The 21,944-nt window shown below is 39.0% G+C and overlaps 1 protein-coding gene across 3 annotated transcripts in view; it reads left to right on the top strand.

Annotated features, from left to right (window-relative positions):
* ADGRD2 (adhesion G protein-coupled receptor D2) overlaps nt 1-21,944 on the top strand; it is a 1,709,855-nt gene that overhangs the window by 327,172 nt on the left and 1,360,739 nt on the right. The gene's annotated exons all lie outside the window — the stretch shown is intronic.

Here is a 21,944-nt window from a genome sequence, read left to right as displayed (position 1 = left end):
ACTTCTCTATCTTATCACAGCCTATGAATATCAATACTTCCCTGGCTCTCACTACCCTTGATCCAAAGCCACCACTATTAAGCTGCCACATAACTTCTTCTTCTTCTTCTTTCGGCTTTTTCCCAGTTAGGGGTCGCCACAGTGGATCACCTGTCCGCTCATGATTGGCAGTGGAGTTTTACAGTGTCAAGTTGCCAGCCCAGCACCCAACCTTCCACAGAAAGCACACACTCACACCTAGGGCCAATTTAGAGTGTCCAATCCAACTGCAGCATGTCTTTGGGATGTGGGAGGAAACTGGAGCACCCGGAGGAAACCCACGCGACCACAGGGAGGACATGCAGACTCCGCACAGAAGGCACCCCAGCGGAGAATCGAACCGGAGAACTTCTTGCTGTGAGGTGGCAATGCTAACCGCTGCACCACCGTGGCCACCCTAAGCTGCCACATAATGCTAAACTAATATTACTCCAACTCTCATCAAACTCTTCTAATGTAACACCTCTGCATCCCATTCAAGCCACTTATATCAACCCTAGAACTAAATACTATCACAAACTCTTACTAAAACTCCAGAAACTTGAGATTAGATCACTACCTATCCTCCTCGAAGACAGTGACATTGACCCTAACCCAGGCCCAACCCCACCTGTTGCTATCAACTCCACAAATAATACCCACACTAGCCTACAAAACTCAAATAATGCCTCCAGCTCACTCCTGGTGTGTTACCTAAACATCAGAAGTGTAAATAACAAAATGTACTATTTACATGCCCTCCTAGATGTCCACTCCCCTGATATGCTATGCCTTTCTGAAACCTGGCTCAAACCTAATACCTCTGTTAATGAGATAATACCTCCTGGTTATAACATATTAAGACTTGATCGCATCTCTAGGAAAAGAGGCGGAGTAGCCATCTTGTATAAATCCACACTAGAAGTAACCAAGACTAATACTCTACAGGCCTTGATAACTAGCAACGCAGAAATGCTCATCACAAAAGTCCACACACACACCTTAGAAGGTATCCTCCAGTGGCTATCCACTAACTACCCCCAAGAGACTATTATTCTCGGTGACTTTAATATTGACTGGAATACCTGGTCATCAGACGTCCCCTCCACCCATATAAATTTACATGTCTTCTCCCACATCATATCTTCCCCTACCAGAATCAATAAGCCCAGCAATAGGGAAAGTATCCGAGACTCTATATTAATAAACAACCAACCCCAGATATATTACACAGGAACCCTACCTGAGGACAACAGTGACCACTTCCTGACCTATATAATCAGAAAAAAAATGACATCCCTCAACAATCTACCTTTAAAACCATTAGGAATACTAAGAACTTTATTCAAAGTAATTTCCAGAATGACCTTAAATCATGTGACTGGTCCAACCTAAAACTACTTCCTCTAGAAGAAGCAGTCTCATACTTTAACTCTAAATTTCTTGCTATCTTAAGATAACCATGCTCCCAAACGTACTGTCAGAACCAATAACAAAGTAGCACCATGGTTAACCAATGATACAAGACAAAAAATTATTAACAGAAACAAAGCATGGATCTCCTGGAGAACCACTAAATCCCCAAAAGATCACATCACATATAAACAATTGAGAAATCGTACAAAGAACTCCATTATCCTAGACAAAAAAGTTACTACTATAATCTGCAACAGAAGCACCAAAATCAACTACAAAAATTCTGGACAGGCTTAAATATTTTATTTATATATTTTTTATTTTATTTTTATTTTACATTTGTTAACCGGGCTAGTCCAGCTGGATATATTTCCATTTTCAGTAGAGGCTCGGGGAGAAAAGCTCCAATAGTAACACAGCAATATAGTAACACACAAATATGTCTTGCACTATTATACAAAGAAAGGATGTTAAAATATTAAGTAATGAGTATTAATGAGAGGAAAATTACATTAATTACCTCTAATCTAACAGGATAGGATAAGTCACTTTACAGTATGATATCTGTGGTAATATACAGAACATTCAAATTTACATTCATGTCATAAGTTATTTAGTTTACTAGTGATAGTTACTACTTCCAGAGGGGTATAAAAGTATTGGTTGGTGAGAGGAGGCAGTATATAAATAGCAGTAGAGAAAGCAGACAATTAGGATTGCAATAGGGGCATAACCAGTGTGTTTTGAGATGTTTCTTGAGCCTTTGTTTAAAGAGTGGCAGAGAAGGTTGTAAATTTAGATCGGGTGGCAGAAGGTTCCAGTTTTTTCCAGCAGTATTGGAGAACAAGGAGTCACCAGCCAAGTTATTAGACTTGCTTATGCTAGCAAGAAGTTTGCTAGAGGAGCATGAGGAGTTGAGATTCCTATAGGGGGTAATAAGGTTGGTAAGTATTGGGGTGCTGTTTGGTTGGTAAGATATCTTATGAACAATGGTAAGTTGGGAGAGTATCAAAATGTTTTTTAGTTCGAGCCAGTCTAGTTACTGTAGGTTCTGACAATGGTGAGTTCTAAATGGGTTCCCAGTGGCAAATCTGGCTATATTACTATAGGAGTTAGCTAGTTTGACGAGATTACTTTTTTTAGGTTCGTATATAGGGTGAAGCATAAAGAAGAGTCAAGATTAAATGGGAGTGGGCAATTGTAGTTCTGGATGTTGGCGTTAAGAAGGGTTTTATTCTATAAAAGGAGCCCATTTTTCTATTTACTGTTTTAATGGAGTTATTAATATGGTTATTGAAGGTGAGGTTATTGTCAACTGTGATTCCTAGCAGTTTGGTGGTAGAGTCTGGGGATATAAGGGTGCCGTTATTGAGTTTGAGTGAGAAATCTATAGGGAGGGATTTATTGTTAGGTGTAAAGAGTAAGAGCTTGGTCTTTTTGGTGTTCAAAAGGAGGCAGCATTTTAAGAACCAAGCCTCTACTGTGCTGAATACTTTCTGGGTTAGAGAATGTCGTTCAGATATAGAGTTGGCAGAACAAATGAGCGTAGAATCATCTGCATATTGTATACAGGTGGCTTGAGGGATTGCTACATGGAGGTCATTGATGAACCAGAGAAAAGGAGAGGTCCTAGAATGGAGCCCTGAGGGACTCCAAGGGAGATGGGTAGGTGGGGAGATAGCTTATTGTCCCAGAGAACTGCCTGTTTCCTATTGTTAAGGTAGGACTTGAACCAGAGGATAGCCTTGGTGTCTAGAGAAAGGGATTCAAGGGTCTTTATATGTAGTGGGTGGTTTACCATGTCAAAACCTTTTGACAGATCAATAAAGAGTGCTGAAGAGAGGTTATTGTTATTAGGGTTATAGCTGATGGAGTCTGTGAAAGAAAGGAGAGCTGTGGTGGTACTATGAAATGGTCTAACGCCATGCTGGCAGTTAGCTGAGATGTTGTGTTGGGTTAAGTAGTGTATTAGCTGATGGTGAATGCATTTTTCCATAACTTTAGCTAAGGGTGATGAGAGCTGTGGGTCTGTAATTGGAATAATCATTAGAGTTACCACCTTTGTGTAAAGGGATTATGTGTGAGATTTTTCAGATTTCTGGGACGATTCCCTCATTTATGGTTCTATTTATAAGGATGGATATAGGATAGGCAACAGATTTAGCTGCTTTTTGCAAGTATTCTGATGGTAGCTGGTCTGCAGAGGGGGTACATGGCTTAAGTTTTTGGATGATTTTTTGGATGTAAGTAGTAGAGATGGGTTGTAGTTCGAAGGTTGGTAAAGTATCAGGTAAAGAAACAGGGAGACTAGTGTTGTCTGTGGATAGTTGATGGGCTAAGGATTGTATGGTGTCAGTAAAGACAGTATTGAAGGTGTTGGTAGTTTGCTAGGTGCTATTATTATCAGCTCCTAGTGGAGATGGTGTGCTAGAGTGCCCAGGGTGTAGGAGTCTATTTATGCTTGACCAGATTTTTTGTGGATTATTATGGTGGGTTTGTTGTTTCCAATAGTAGTTCTTTTTGTCAGTGAGTATGGCTCTTTTTGTAATATTTCTTTACTGTCTAAAGGTTTGTTGCTCAGAGATAGTTCTGGTAGCTCTCCACTTAGCCCAAGATTTGTTCCTCAGCAATATCTTTTGTCTATTGTTTTTGACAGCCAGAGGGCTGTCTTAGACTTCAATCTAATAGACCGTTTGGGTGCATGTTCATCTAGGATTGTTAAGAATTTAGGGTTGAAGTATTTAACAGCCTCTTTGAGTGGGAGAGTTTTTAGAGGGGTCCAGTCACAGGCATTAAGTTCGTTCTGGAAAAATACAGGGTTAAAGTGTTTCTGGGACCATGATATCCTGTACATGGAGGAGTTAGGAATATCATTTTTTTGTCTTATAATGTAAGTTAAAGTATGATCGCTTACATCATCAGGCAAAGTTCCTACTTTATAAGTTTGTTGTTGTCTTTTAATAAGAATCCAATCTAAGATGCTCTCTTTTTTGTTTGGTTTGTTAATTCTAGTAGTGGCGGTGATTGTTTGACTGAATCCATGCAGATTAATATGTGAGGAAGGGTTGTCAGTATTGACACACTTCCAGTATTGAAGTCACCTAGTATAATTGTTTCTTGTGGATAAGTAGTTGATACCCAGCTTAAAATCTCCCCTATTGTAGTGCTATTATTACCAGGAGGTAGGTAGATACAGATGATGTTTAGGGTTTTGCTAGTGTTGAGTTGAAGTCTAGAGATAAGGACTTTTGCCTTACTATCTTGGGGGGGGTATAGGGTATTGAGGAGATCTGTAATCCAGTTTTAAACAGAAGGGCTACTCCTCCACCCTTGCGTTTTGTATGGTCAAGTATCAATATATTATAACCTGGGGAAATAATCTCAATGTCCTTTTTTCATGGTTTTAACCAAGTTTCTGTAAGACAGAAGATATCAAAGGAATGAATGTCAAGAAGGGCATGGAGATGGGCAACTCCTCCACTCAGGTAAATTAACAACCCCTACCCCCTTAGCTACCCTACAACAACCTCCTACAATTGTTGCTAATACCTTTAACCAGGGGTGTCTCATGCTATAGGACTGCAGCTCCCCCACCTGTAAAAAGAAAAATAATTGCATCCCCCCACTGTAGAAAATGAAAATAAAATAAAAATTCACGAGAGTCTCAGAACTCATGCATGCATGCTGAGCTCCTGACTGCTGTGTTAGGCAGTCCAGAACTCCATACACACATGCGTGCTTACTTCCTGAACTCCAGACTGCTCAGTTAGGCAGTCCGGATAGGGAAGGAAGGGAACTCCACCCTGCCAGCCCAGAGGTCTGTGCAGTGACAATCGCACAGACCGGAAGTACACCGGACACTCACGTCTCGTGGGGAAACCCAGAACAGCCTGCGCAGGTTGTTATGGAGGTGATCGGGCTGCTACGGAGGAAGTATTTTGCAGAGGACAGAATCAGGCAGGCCGCTACGGAGGATCAGAAGGTAGGGTGTGTGTGCGTGTGTGTGCGTGTGTGTGTGCATGTGTGTGTGCGTGTGTGTGTGCATGTGTGTGTGCGTGTTTCTGTGTGTGTGTGTATGTGTGTGTGTGTGTGTATGTATATACAATGCCCCATGTGCTACATGGTGGTGGGTAGAGAATAAGGCTTCAACTCTGTACTGTGGGCCCAACTGGCAAGAGCCTGAATTCCCTACCCACCACCATTTGTAAAACATTTGCAGATGTTTGCCTCATATTTGTTCTGTTCTGTTCCTCATAAAATCTGTGGTTTCTGTATGTTTAACCCAAAAAAAACAAAAGGAACGGACTAGCCGCAAACTGGAAATAGAAAATCCAACACAGCAAAGTGAACGAAGGATACAATAGAGGCTAGTATGGATTAGCGCTTTCTTTCACTTTATTTAAAAACGTGAACTTCTTCAGAAACAAAAACATGTGCCCTCCCCAACACATGTCTTATAAACCCTTGAACAGGATATGATGTCATGAAGTTTCTCCATAATTATTTCATATATATACAAAAATATAAATAAAAATAATAATAATAATGCAATTTACTATCTAAATATGTACAAAAAACATCTTAACATTAAAAATGTTGTTATGTAGTATGTTCTCATTGTTCCCAATATATTAGACTGATGTAACTAACTTTATATTGTGTAAACAGGAAATACAGATCGTTTTTACGTTCCTGATAAACATCATGCTAACATAAACTACATCTAATCTAATGTTGTAAATGCTCATATGAATTATGAAACATTGTATAACTGAAATGTTGTCAATTATATTATTGTTAGTTATAAACTTGAAAACATTTATCTATGACTAAATAAGCTATTGTAAACTTACTTGTTAAAATTGCCCAGTTATAAAAAACTTTGATACAAATGATACACATAAATACAAACATGTAAACATCATTGTCTCTTGTGTAGATTTCTGTATAAATGTTCTTCTATACATTCGGACTATTTTATCTGTACATCAGAAAACATTTTATATTAATTACCTCATTTAGGCCTGGATATTGGTCTGCCCCTAACAGTAGTTGCCAAAGTGCCTCCTTTTGCTCTAATTTATTAAATGTTTTCTGATGTACAGATAAAATAGTCCGAATGTATAGAAGAACATTTATACAGAAATCTACACAAGAGACAATGATGTTTACATGTTTGTATTTATGTGTATCATTTGTATCAAAGTTTTTTATAACTGGGCAATTTTAACAAGTAAGTTTACAATAGCTTATTTAGTCATAGATAAATGTTTTCAAGTTTATAACTAACAATAATATAATTGACAACATTTCAGTTATACAATGTTTCATAATTCATATGAGCATTTACAACATTAGATTAGATGTAGTTTATGTCAGCATGATGTTTATCAGGAACGTAAAAACGGTCTGTATTTCCTGTTTACACAATATAAAGTTAGTTACATCAGTCTAATATATTGGGAACAATGAGAACATACTGCATAACAACATTTTTAATGTTAAGATGTTTTTTGTACATATTTAGATAGTAAATTGCATTATTATTATTATTATTTTTATTTATATTTTTGTATATATATGAAATAATTATGGAGAAACTTCATGACATCATATCCTGTTCAAGGGTTTATAAGACATGTGTTGGGGAGGGCACATGTTTTTGTTTCTGAAGAAGTTCACGTTTTTAAATAAAGTGAAAGAAAGCGCTAATCCATACTAGCCTCTATTGTATCCTTCGTTCACTTTGCTGTGTTGGATTTTCTGTTTCTGTATGTTTGTTACTTAACACAGCCAGTAGTGCAGTGGTAGCATTGTTGCCTGACAGCTACAGGTTGTCTGGTTTGATTGTTGGATGGGATGCCTTCTGTGTGGAGTCTGCATGCCCTCCCTGTGTTTGTGTGGGTTTGCTCTGGTGTCCTCAATGGATATTTGTCCCTATTTTTTGGAATGTATTCCCCCATTATTGGCTTTGTCCAGGTTTTTTGTGCCAAGGTTGAGAGCTATGGTGATAACTGAATTCACTAAATATGTTTGGGGGCTGTATTTCCCCCATTATTGGCTTTGTTCAGGTGTTTTGTGCTAAGATGTTGACAGCTATGGTGAGAACTGAATACACTAAATGGTAGCCATTTAAGTTTCAGTCTTCCTTTCTTTCATAAAACAGATGATTTGGCATAGTGGTATGTTGCTCTGGCTGTTTTGCACAGGGTCCTGTGTTCAGTACTTGGCAGTGAAATGTATGGTGATAGCACAGCATTTTATTCTAACAACTTTCTAACATTATACAAGCAATGTTTAAAATGTGTCCCTGTTTTTTGGTCTTTTGCCCCCCCCCCCCAATTTTGGATTTTTCCAGATTTCTTGTACTGCAAAGTTCAGAGATGCACTTGAGTGTCAAGTAGATGTTACAAGATACTGAGAGCTGCAGGGGAACAAAAGTTTAGTGCTGCTTATGCCAAGTCTGCTTGCATTGTTAATAGCACAATAGATAGTGTACTTACTTTTGATGCAGAAGGTTGTGGATTCTACTCCCACAGTAGGTAGATGCATTGCTGATACTGTACTGTATTGTAAAGGAGGTGGATGCTGCAGTCCTTTTTGGTGAAGATACCTAGTAACTATGAACCTGTTATCAGTTTGCCATCCATTCCCTATTGCTATATTACTAGCTTATCATTTTTTTAATGCAACTTAGGCAATTTATTCCTCAAGGGCAACAGGCACTTTATTTGTAGATGAAACAATGAAATATAAAGTTGTTTGCTAGCAGCAACCTCTTCATTAGTTACAGATTTCTTTAATGTAGAATTATTTAGATGACTTTTACTTCTTCAGAGATTGTGCATATTTACTAATACTGGTGGACTGTAGAAGTTTGAATAGACTTTTATTATAGAAATGTTCTGAATTGGGCAGTTTTGTCATTGGTGCATGCATTTCGTTTCATTGTTTACTGGAAAAATGTTCTGAATTGGGCAATTTTGTCATTATTGGTGCATGCATTTTGTTTCATTGTTTACTGGAAAAATGTTCAAAACAAATTTCAAACACTTTCTAACAACTGTACTATAATGTACAAGGAATATAATTTAATACAATCAGGAAGGTGTATCAAAGACCACATGTATGTTTTGTGTCCAAGTTGCCTATAATTTGAAAACAGCCCAAAGTTAATCTTTATCTGCCACTGGCAAAATGTATTTTCTCTGAATGTGGGTTTCAATGCTGTTTCAATGAATGTGAGTTTCAAGGGCAGAGAAGTTTTAATGCTAAGTCTGTTTTCATTGTGAGACTGCATTGCTTTGTTTAGCAGATGCCTTGGTGTTTGTGCTGTAAAATGCAAACTAAAACTTTCAAATGAAGTCCAAATCACCGCAGAAGTAAATCAGTATGCACATTAGTGTTTATGGTAAATGGGGTGAAATAGCCAAGTAATGGTTCATTGGAATGGCTGCGGGGGGGGGGGGGGCTCCATTCGACCATGATTTTGTGAAGGGGAAGGGCGGCAAACTCAAAGACAGCCCAGGCTGAACTATACCTCTCAACTGTCCAGATTTTCACAGAATGAATAGATTTTTGCTTGTTATTTTTGGTTTGTTCCTCATAAAATGTATGGTTTTCTGAAAAATAATTTAGGAATTAAGTCACTAAATAATGACAGACACTGAGTTTCAGACTTCATAACCTTCAGAAAAATGCATGCTAAAGCAAGACCTGTTATTCTATCAATTGTCTCAGTTTATACAACAATTTATAGTACTGTTTATATGTTCCCCCAGTATATTTGGCCTTGTCCAGATTTCCTGCATTAACAGGTTGAGAGGTACGTACAAATAAATTGCTTTATAGAATTAGTCATATCCAAACCTCTCAATTGTCCCCGATTTTGGCTCAAAATGTTGCTCTTCCCCTAATAATCCCACCGCAAAATGGCAATTTTGGAAGAAAACGTGGAGGGCTTACAATTAAGAAATAACTGTAATCATCAGAGTTATAGATTACTTTTATTTCAGAAATGCATGTAGATTCTTTTATTTTGTTAGCTGCTCAAGTTAGCGGTACTAATATTAAAAAAGTCTTCCTTCTTTGACAGGTTCCCAGCTGTATTGTGTGGCTATTTTATATTTTTGCATCACATTTTTGGTCCATTTTTCATAAAATTGTGTTTTTTTGGCAAATTAGTGGCAAATCGTTAAAGACTGAAGTTGGAAAATAATGACAGACATTTGAGTTTCAGAATTCGTACCTTTCAGAAAATTCATACTAATGCAAGACCTACTATTCTATTATCTTTCTAAGTTTATAGGAGCAATATTTAAAAATTGTCCTCATTTTTGGGCCTTTGTCCCACTTCTTTGTATGGCTCTGTCCATATTTCTTGTTCTGAGGTTGAGAGGTATGACAAATGTGTCAGGGCCATCACAGTCAGCCACAGACATTTCAAATTGTGACATACTTGTTGCACCCCACTCCCCCATGTAGTGACTCTGTGTGTGTCCAAGCAAGGCAAGGAGCAGTTATGCAGTGTAAATGTGCAGAGTATCCCCCCCATCCAAGGTAGACACAAGTGCTACTTTTATTCTGTCCTTGATTTTGCAGAATGTTCCGGTTTCTGTCATATTTTTATACTGTTGATTTATGCTTATTACTCAGAAACATGCGTGAATGGGCGCACCTTCGTTGAAGGTTGTGCGTCAGGGCTGGCAAACTCGGCACTTAAAAAATCTACTGCCAATCATTAGCGGACCAGAGTTCCGCTGCGGCGACCCCTAACCGGGAAAAGCCAAAAGACACAAACAAACTCAGAAACTGCCTGTTGCCCTGTGTTTAAGTAACAATACTTTAATGATCATCAGGTAAGCTTGTCTGAGATTGTAAAATGCAAGTAAGCTTTAATAAGCATACTGTTAAAGAATTGCCAACATTGAAAGCTTTTCTGTTTTTGCCATGCAGAGAATACTTGCATAACTAGATAATGTATAAGCCTTGGGTAATGAAATGCATATGACACTATTTGTAATAAAGAACAGGATTACATTATTTTACGAAGCTCATTACATTTGTTGGAAACTTGCAGTCATCTTTGCAGGCTTTACCTGTAAACCAAACAGAATGCCAATCTATCATGTGTGGTCCATTAACTGTACAGTAATCCTTTAAGCAATGTATCTTGAGCTTGTTTCTTGTTTGCTTTTCATTTTTTACTTTGATCATGTTTTCCCCATGAAACAAGTAGATAGTTGTTGTCAGGCAGCAGGTCTATTTTGGATAAGAAACATTTTTACAAGTGGGGGTATCATAGAGATTGCTACTTTCGGCATGTTACTTGGTACTTTAATAAAGCTGAATATAAATTATAATTAGAACTGCAGTGCAAGGAGAAGTGGTTTGAGTTGAGTGCTGCTTGTTTTTCTTATACTTGATATTGACTGGCATTCCAGTAATGTATTTAAAAAGTAATTTATTTTTTCATGCCTCACAGCCTTTTTGTTTCCATCTAGCTATTAAGTAAGCTCTTATGCAGCCAATGCATTGAAATATATTTTTTCTTCTACACTTCATTTTGTCCTGATTGTCATAGTGACGGTTTGCACCCTGGGCAGCATATTTAATTAAAGTTACAGGTTTTGTGTTTTTGAGCATAGCTCCTCCCCTTTCTAGTTGGACACACCCCTTCTAGGGTTACCACCTGTCCCACTTTGCAAGGGACAGTTCCTCTTTGGGCAGTTGTGTCCTGACAAAAAATTGTAAAAATGGCAAATGTCCTGAGATTTTTAGGACAAAATTATTTCCTATATTTTATGTAATAGTTGCATAAAACAGTTATTCTGTATCGGAAATACCTAACTGTTATAAGAAACAGAATAAGCAGCTAAAATGCTACAAGAATAAGCTTTTATTTAGGCAAAAAAGTGAAGTTCTATACTTTGTACTGGCTGTGGGTATGTGTCGGCCTGTAAAATCTGATGTTTGTACCAAAAATGTCCCACTTTGGCCATTTGAAAAGCTGGCAACCCTAACCCCTTCCCATTGACCCCACCCATTTGCCTGTCTCCTGCAGCCCCCCTTTGATTTGAAGTTACCAGCCACCACTGCCTTTAACACTTTCTTTACAGAAACCATGCAATCCCAGCCAGCCATCTCCCATTACCTCAAGTACTACCATACCCCCATAAGAAAATAAAATCCCCTTCAAGTTTGATCCAGTACCTACATCATTTATTAAGTCCCTACTTAAAAAACTGAAACCCACCACCCTTTCAGCAGACCTACTACCTGAAGAGTTTCTCCAAAAAGCTGCTAATGAAATAACATATCCGATTTCAATTTTAATCAATCTAACTATTCTCAAATCATACATCCCCTCCATATGGAAAATCTCACACATTATTCTTCTTCACAAAGGGGGACATTCCACTGAACTCTCAAACTATAGACCTATTGCCATCCTATCTCCCATTGCTAAAATAATGGAAAAATGCATCCATAAGCAATTTCTAGTCTACCTGAATCAGAACAATCTCCTAGCCCCCTCCCAGCACGGATTTAGACCTTCCCATAGTACTACCTCAGTCCTTCTCTTCTTATCTCACACAATAAATCAAAACTGTAATGACAACAAGCTCTTCTTAGCTGTCTTTCTAGACCTATCCAAGGCATTTGACTTGTTAAATCACCAACTACTCCTAGACACACTAAAATCACTCTCTGTAGACAACCTAGCAATTAGCTGGTTTCATTCTTACCTGAGTGCCAGATAACAAGCTGTACTATGGAAAGATCACCTATCCCCCCTATTATCAGTCACCCTTGGAGTCCCCCAAGGATCTATATTAGGTCCCTTCCTATTCTCCATATTCATTAATAACCTGCACAAAATCATCCCACATACAATATGTATTCAGTATGCACATGACTCCACACTAATTTACTCTGCCACCTCACCCACAGACTTACAATCCTTAACCCACATCACTTTCAACAAAGTAGAGAACTGGCTCACTAGTCGTCGACTACTATTAAACCCAAATAAAACCAAACTATTACTCTTCTCCCCTACTCAGAAAGTCTCCTTACCACCTCTCACCATAACATCTAACAATGGCACCATAATTTCCCTAGAACTTTGTACTAAACTACTAGGGGTAATCATCGGCAACAACCTAAAGTTTGATGCTCACATAGACAAAATCTATCAAAACAGTTAATAAGAAACTAGGCTCTTTATACAAGATTAAACAATTCCTAACCCCAGCTGCCAGAGCTGTTATTGCCCAGACACACCTGCAATCAACCCTTCTTTACGCTTCACCCATCTTCATAAACCTAAGCAAATCAAACCTCACTAAACTTACTAGCTGCTACAATAATATAGCCATATTTGCTACAGGTTCAGCTTATAGAACCCATCACTACCTAAACCTTCAATCCCTAGACTGGCTAGAACTACCCTATCAACATAAATATAACCAACTTATAGTCGTTCACAAAATTCTCTTCCAACCAAACAGTACACCCATACTGAAAAATATGCCAGTACAAACTACTAAAGCTCACAACTCAGCTGGTGAATCACTATTCTCCAACTCTGCTGGGAAAAACTGGAACTTACTTCCTTCTGAACTTACTACTCTGTCCTCCTTACCCCATTTCAAAATATCCCTAAAGAAATACATAAAAACGCATTGGATTTGTCCATGCACAAACCCTGACTAACCCCACTCAAACAGAAGCTATATATGAGAACCTAGCTACAAGTATAAAACTCTGATCCTTAAAATGGTCAGATTTAATTTGTCTCTCACCTGCTGGTAAGATTTGAAATAAGGTTGATAGCATGTATGTTAGCCACCTTAAGGCTATGTGTTTCCCCTTTTCAGATATAATCTCTATCTCCTCCTCAACCACCTTAAGGCTAAATGATTCCCCTTCTCAGATGTAATCTCCAAAATCTCCCAACTATTTCCTCCTTACCTATTAACTTCCATCCATTTCCTGTCTGTACTTCAGAAAAACATGTAATTGTGTGTATATAGCATTAAATAAATATCTATATTGTTAAAATACAAAATAAGAATTTCACTGTAATTATACTTGTTTATGCATATTTGGAGCTTTTCTACCCAGGGCTCACCTGAAATTAGACATTTATCCAGTCAGACTTTCCCGGTTAACAAATGTAAAATAAAATAAATAAAATACATAAATTGTTCCAGCTGGTAGCAAGTGACAAAGAAATACACTGTCATTTTCTTGTGTTTCTGAATCTATCAGTTTTATGCAGCACTTTAATATTTCCTAGCTGGAATTAATTATCACTAATTCACAGATTTAGTAAAATCCTTAATGCTTTATCTTGAAGTACCTTAAAAGCAAGACAAAGTCTGCTCCTTGTATAACTGCAGATATTTAGATAGAGGCCATATAATTGTATATGCTTTGCTGTATAATACATATCCCTAAAACAGGGTATGCTTGTGGAATTTAACATTCATACTTTCTAGAGTAAATGATTTATCTTGTTTTATGCATAAAGAACTGTATTCAGCAATTGGTCTAACATATGTTAAATGCAGCCTAGTTAAAAAGTCAGATGGCCTAGATGTTGTCCATCTGTATATCCTGCCTACCACTTTAAGTGCACAGTTTTTAACAGATTCTGCATTATATTGAATATCTCAGTCATTATGAATAAAAACTCCTAGGTCCTTAATAAAGAAGGGTTGTACCCAAAAGCTGTATGCTCTGCATGTTTGTATGTTACGTTTTGTATATTTAGTTTTTATTAAAGTTTTTACAAGCGTTTCTTGGTTTGACCTTGTGCTGTGGTTCATAGAATTAATATCAGACCTCATTTACTGCAGGAACTTGTCCTTTTGCTTGTTTGGACTGTTCTTCATGAATCCTTGCTATTCCAGGTCTAAAAGCTATCCATAATGGGTGTCACTTTTTCTAGAGTTTAAAGGAGGCACCAGTCAAGGCATTCACAAAGTGTGGAAGTTGAGCTGTTTGGTTGATAAGTTTCTGGCTTATCATAACATAATTCCTTATCGAGCAAAATTACATTAGCCAGTTCCCAGAAGGATGAAACAAAACCCTACTGAAAAAAAAGTTATAAAAATGTATATACATGTTTTTTTGTAAGTGAATCATGAATAAGGAGAATAAACAATCCTGTAATGTTGTCAGGCCGCATATGACTATTGGTTTAGACCCTCTTGAAGGATAGATTTTCCATTTCAGTAGATATAATAGAACAACTGCAATTATTAATTTCCATTCACATAAGGAAAATTTAGTATTTATTCTCAGTGTCACAGCTGTGTAAAATACCTTTTAAAAAGCTACACAGTTTTTGTAGTTTTTCTAACAAGTTGGTTATCAACAATTAGTGGGCCATTTTTGAAATGACCGTGCTTCTAATGGTTCACATATTTAAAGAGTTTTTTATTATCCTTTGTATTTGCTAAATGGTCCTCATACCTAGCCTTAGCCATTTGACTGGCTTGGCAGCTCTAGCTGTTGGCTGCATTCTGGAGTTTTTTGTACTGCTGCTGCTTATTTTAGGCTTCTAATAAAGTAAGAATTTACATTTGTTATATCTTAGTGCAGTCATTACAAAAATGACCCACTAATTGTTGATGGACAACTTGTCAGAGATAGGATATTGTATCATGGCAAGAAATGTACACTGTTTAAAGTTCAGAAAGTTAAATAAATCCTTGATGTGTATTAGAGCTGGCAGTATAGACTGGCTGAGTTTCAGTCCTGAGAATGTATATTAGGCTTGACTTGCATTTGAATGCCTATGTAAACTATATTTGAGTCAGTTCAATGTTCAAATAATGAAGGATACAAATTGTTTATCTCCTCCAATTTTTTATGCCACCAACTGTGGTTTGAGAACATCAAGAAATAAACATTGCTGTAGAACATTCTGTTTTGGACTACAATGTCAGGAAATGATTTTTACATTTTGTATCCTGACAATATATTAAACTTCAATCATCAAAACTTCACATTCCATGTATGACAATATATTCCTAGCTGATAATTCTGAAATGACAAAATTACATTTCCACCAAAAGAGAAAGATCATAAACTTTCAGACTTAACATAGCCTTTTAAAGATTTGTCTTCACATTGCCAAGTCTCAGTAATGATTATTTTATATGCCTGTTGGTAAGCCAGGATTTCCATTTCAAGTATTTTTAGTCAGGCTTTGAGAATTGGCATAGAAAATACTTACAGACCAATCAGATCTTGAGATAGCACTGTTATGTCTTTTGTAGTTTCCAAGACCCTGAAATGTTTTGACTACTTCAGTCAGGTTACTAGAAAAAAATTGCCAACATTAAAACTTAGGTAGATTCTACCCTTACTAAAGTAGATGAAGTGCTTTCCAGTTTGCAATAAGCTTAACATTGTCTGATGGCAAAGAGATGATTTGGAAAAAGAGTGTTGCGAGTTGATGTTTAAATTATGGGATGGAATAATTTCACTGAAACACACTTTAGTTTTGTGTTTGCCACAAAACTGTACAACTGATTCCACTTTGTCAAACATATGGTATAACAGAACATTTCTTAGGTCATTGACTCTTAACTGCACAAAAATAGTATCAAAAGAGCATCCTACCAACCATTTATTTTACAGAAGAGACTGCAATTCTGTCTTTTCTCAAGGTGCACATGGGGTCAAATGGTCTTTTGAAGCATATAGTCACATGTAAGTAAAATGCTTGTAGAGACTTTCTCTGCACAAAGAGATTTCTGTGGTATTTCAGGAATGTAGCCTAATTCAAGGAGCAAAAGGCTGCTTTCCAAAACTCTTCTTTTTAACTTCATCTCACAGAACTTGTATTCAACACTTGATTGCTTTAAGGGTATGGCTGTACTCTCCCTGTAGTTTTGCAGATGCTAGCTCTGAAGAATAAATACATTTCGGGGATGGCAATTTTTCATCACTTATTAAATGCCCATCATCTGGTTGCTCAGTATTAACCAATTTGTTGGAAATACTGTGTTGTCCAGAAGTATCAATTCTAGGTGCTTTAAAAACTTCATCATGGTTTGTCATAACAAAGATAAGATTTTTGCTACAGTTCAAAGTCCATGAGTTCAGGTAAGAACGCCTCAGTTTAAGGTGCATTTATACCAGCTATTCTCCATGGTTAAGGGATTAGCCTAATTCTAGTTTCTTAATTTGTAAACAACACAAACAAAGCTTTTCCTCAGCTAACATCAAACACTATGCAGAATATATGATACTGCCTAGAGCTGCTTCCACCACTGACCCCGTACAGAAACCATTACAGACTGATTTTCCTAAACTGTACAGTTGGTTAAACAAAAAACAACAAACCAAAATGACTGCAAAACTACAATGATAACCATTGGTACAAATAAAAAAAACTATCTAAAATGAATCATGTCAAAATGAAAATTCTGAACAGTGAGCCAGTATGCCCAGAAATCTACTACAAATACCTAAGACTAACCCAACACCATAGCCTAACTTTTACATACTACAGACATGTGCATATCTAAAGTATCTATACAACTCTCAATTTCCTGCAACATCTCTAACCATCCCACTCCTGAAGCAAAAAGATCTATTCCTAAGAATGCCTCAGTCCCAAGAACTGAATATGCATTACCTGGAGTCTTCCTTTATTCTTGTTCCAGTACTTAAAATATTTCAGACAATGTAAATGCCATATGTAAATTTATCACATTTTCCTCAGAAATGGAACATCATTCATTCAACCTAATAACTTGCTGCCTGTGACTGGGGATCAGCTTCATATTGCTGATTTACCATTTTATCAACTTTCATATTATCGAGACCACATTGTTGAAAGTTTAAAATAATGAACTCCCAGAACATCATATTTTACCTCCGGGAAAGTAACCACTTGGCCACTATGGTGAACTTTGTCCTTTTCTCCACTGTAGTGTGATCTTGGAGTTGGTATATTTATTTAGGGGGGATGTGGAAGGCATGGGATGTGAAGCCCCAATTTGGTGAGTTTAATTTGCTTAAGTTTCTACTTTCATTGTTGGTGGCCAAGTGGTTACTTTCCTGGAGGGAAAATATGATGTTCCGGGAGTTTGTTTTAAACTTTCAACAATGTGGTTTCGATGATGTGAAAGTTGGAGAAATGGTAAGTCGACGATGTGAAGTAGATCCGTGACAGCACATACTACATTATTACTATCCACTCTTACATTCAGAATACTAAGTAACAGTTTCTGTCTTCTCTAAAAAGTAAACTGCAAATGAAATTATCTGTTTATTACAAAGCCAAATTAAAGATATTCTTGCTTTTCTCATCCCCCCTCCCACACACACACACACACACACACACATGCTACAAGGGAGAAGGCTTTTTCAGTATTATTGTTCCTTTATTCTGGGATCGCATTTCCACAGAACTTAGAAAAATAACCAGGTACTCTATATTTAGGAAAGAACTGCAAGGACATCTAAAACCACTGCAGAAATGTACATGCTTCAGAAACAAAAGATAAAACTATTCAATCTTGCTTTCATCTCACTAACATTGCTAGGATTGACCATGTAACATTTAAAACTATAATAGAAGTTCATATTGGAAATATTCTAAGTCCAGGGAACACTTGGCAGTATAGGTTTATATAAAACACATTTTTTTCAGTAATCCATAGAATAAATCAGAATATTTGCCCATTTAGCTTTGCAGTTCAGATAAAAAATACCTTTGGTTACTTTCTACAAACTATTTACAACTATTTACATTCCACACAATCCCTCTAGGAAACAGACCATCTTTTAGAAGTTCTAGGCTGCAAACATCAGCCAGGCCCTGATTCCAGCCCTGTAGGCTAGATGATTCTTCCTGGTATTCTCTGTAAGTTAGCTCCAAGTGGGTTATTGTACTCTACACCTTTAGGGTCTTATTAGGTAAGAGCCTATTCACTTCTCTGAACCCCCACATTAGGAATGAAGAATGAACTTCTTTGCTTTGCAGATTACCAGTTTTTTGTACAACATTAATTACCAATTAATGCTTTGTCAAATGGCTATTAAATTTTCTATGCAAGTTTAAATGTATATACACGTTTTGCAAACTAAACAAGTTACAACTACACCCTCACAGCACAAAGGTAGAAGTTTGGAACAGATTGTAGGTCCCTGACAACCCTTCAGCATTTCTCTTGGCTATGGCAGGCCTGTGGCTCACTATATATTAAAAGGTTTGGATGAATAGCACCCATTGTCATAACTTGTATTTCCCTCAGTCAGCCTGCTCAGTACTTACAGAGAAGCATGGCCGAAAAACAAGCTAAAATATCTACATGATAAATAATACTTGAGGGAATAGAAGGTGCACTTTACTACTAAGCACTCTGTTTCTATGGCAGAATATTTAATCTGAAGTTGTTAATCTTCTTCCTATTCATCACTGATAGGTTCGGTTCCGAGCCCTTGGAACCGAGTCAGCCTTATACCAAACTTGCATGCACCAAAAACTCTTGAGCTAAGCTGCTAAGCTGCTACCCACAATGCCCTTTACTCAGTTACCTCAGATCTCGTTTGCCATGCAGCCATATAACAGCATTTCACTGAGCTCTCCAGCTAAGTGATTTATCTTATACATTTACAAGTTTTGTAAAAGTTATTTCCTGGTTATAGTCTGTTCTTTGATATCTTTATTGTTTCAGCTCTACCCACAGGTATCTCTTTCTTACCATTGTTGGTATTTTTGAACTTTCTACCCTTTTGGCATTTTGTTACCATTGTTGGTATTTCCTCTCTCTGTTTACTTCTTTATTTCCTCCACTTTCCTCTCTCTTTCCCTTTTGTGTGAGAGTGTGTTCTGTTATGTCTGAAAAGAAGGGAACCACAGGGTTTAAACTATATGTGTATACTGTTTGGGGGTTCTGCATTTGTCGGTGAAACCCCCGTGTGATATTTGTACTAGCTTCAGTCAGCAGACACTGAATGAACGTTGGCATGAACTGATTTTGAAGGGCCTGCTTGCTTCGCCTTTTTGGGAGGCTATTTCTGCGATGGAGGTCTCATCCCCTCCTTCTGTAGACAAAAAACGTCCTTGCTCAGACCCCTCTTCACAGGCTGGTGACAGAAGTAAAAGCCATAAACACAAGGCCCAAAAGTCTTCCTCAGAGCACCGTACTGCCTCCTCGGTTCCGACTATTACATCGGTTCTGAGCTCGGCTGCAGCGAAGCTTACCAAGGTCGCCTCATCGGTGCCTACCCCAGCTCCGATGACTACTGTGCTGTCTACTGCCTTGGTTCTGATCAGCTTGCCTGTTTCTGTCTTGGCACTGGCATCGCCCATTTCCTCTCCGATACCAGTTCCAGCAACAACCTCGGAGCCATTTTTGTCATCCACCCCTGTTGTGACCTCGGCTCCAAGCCCGTTGTCAGCTCCAACCATACCGTTATTACCGGTTTCTAAATTGGAATCATTGGTGCTGTTCTGTGATACACCATGGACCTGATATTCATTGACTGTGGACCCGTTTGCCAGACAAGCCTGCAGCTCCTTTTTGGACTGGCCTGATTCCCCCTCAGAGTCATCGGTGAGATCCACCAGGAGCCTTTCAGAATTGGATGTGGTGCACCTATTTGACCAGCTGCTGACCACCAGGGGAATTCCAAATCCGCCTAGACCCTATCCTACTCCAGGCTTTGGGTCTATTACTCCAGCGACCCCTACTTACTCTCTTCCTTTGGATCCTTCAGTTCCAAGGCTCATTTATCCATTTTCTAGAGGACCCCCTTCCTCGGCACTGACAACAACAGTGTCTGAGGCCCCAAGGTCCCTTTGGGTGTCAGTTCCGTTGGAACCCACCCTTCCTCAATCTAATGCTGGGGGCGGGGTGGAACCTCCAGTTCCGGTATCTGTTCTGACGGTGTTGTCGGTCCCGACTTCAGATCTGAGGGTGACTACCACTCCGGGTTTGCTTGAGGCTCCATCCCCGGGGGCAGTCCATGTGGAGCAGGGTTTGACTCTGATTCTGATTTTGTCTTCTTCAGTTCCGGTCTCCCACTCCTCTTCAGGTGGGCCCACTTTCCAGGTGATGGAGAGGGTGCTTGCTTCTAGCAATCCTCCTACATTGGATATCCCCCCAGTTCCTTCTGAGCCACAGCTGTCAAAGGCCACCCCCCCAGGGCTCCAAGAGCACAAGGCCCAGGAAACCCCTACCCAGGATATTTCCCTATCTGAGTCTTCTTTGGATGTTCCCACTGAAGAACCCCCTCAGAAACGGGTGTGTAAGAGGAAACACATGGACTCCCCAGAGGAGTCCCTCATGGAAGATATGGACTATGATGATGGGGAAGGGTCCCCACAGTCACCCCCTGATGATGTCTCCTTCGGAGGTATCCTGGAAATCTTGAAACAGAGGGGTGACTGGAAGCCCTCCAACCCTTCCTCAGAATCCGTATTTCTGCAGGCCTTTCGCTCTCTGCCCTCTACTTCTTGGGTGACCACCCCCCCCCCTGCCGATGAGTTAGTTAAGCTCATTGTGCAATGGGCTTGGAAGAACCCAGACTCCATTGAGGCCATCCCCAAGAGATCAGACAAGGTACTGTCCCCTCCAGAGGATCAACTCCATTGGTCTAGATGTTTGCCAGTGGACGCCATGGTGGCGGTGGCAGCCACGAAAAAGGACCTTGCTGAAGAGAATCCTGCTGTCCACCACCCAACAGAGACTCCTGGGCAGTGGATAGGTTAGGGAAGTGAGTTTTTGTATCAGTGACCTTTGCAGTTAGGTCCCTGAACTTTTTGGCACATTTTATGAGGCTCCAGAGAGATCTTATCTCCGAACTCTCCAGAACTCTTGTGGGCCAAGTATTGGATGGAGCACAAGATAAAGTTGCTTCCCAACTTGCCACCCTAGAGTCAATATCCAATTCATTCATGAGGTTGCTTTCACACACAATCAAAGGAGCAGCTAGAGCTGCGGGTGCAGGCGTAGTCATGAGACGCCATGCCTGGATGCGCATCTGTGACCTCACGTACTTCTTCAAGTCTTCCTTTTTAAATGCCCCTATCAAGCCATCAGCTCTGTTCGGTGCTAAGTTCAAGGATACATTAGCCAGGTGCGAGCAAGACGGGAAGACCTTTTCTGACGTTGGCCTATGCTTTTCCAAACCTCAGAGTTCCTTCTCCAGGAATCAGAGGAGCAGGAAGATGTGGCACAAGAAGTCTCAAGGTCCTTACCGAGATGCACATGGTGAGGACTCCTCCAGAGGCAGAGGGGGTTCCAATAATGGAAGACATCCCTTTTGGGACAGAGGGGGTCCCCGGAATCAGGGTTCAAGAGATTCCTTCTCGGGTAGACCGTATCAGCACTCCTGAGGGGCTGCCCAATTGCTTTCCTCTGGAAGCAGTCGGGGCACGTTTTTCTCTGCACCAAGCTGCCTGGCTGTCCATTGCAAATGATCAGTGGGTGCAGAGAATCATTACCAGAGGCTACCATATTCCCTTAATAGCT

Source organism: Protopterus annectens, chromosome 16.part0 (genome assembly GCF_019279795.1).
Source record: "Protopterus annectens isolate FY-2018-M chromosome 16.part0, PAN1.0, whole genome shotgun sequence".
NCBI lineage: Eukaryota > Metazoa > Chordata > Ceratodontiformes > Protopteridae > Protopterus > Protopterus annectens.
The sequence above is the reverse complement of the archived record's forward strand: the minus strand, read 5'-3'. Positions and strand labels throughout refer to the sequence as shown.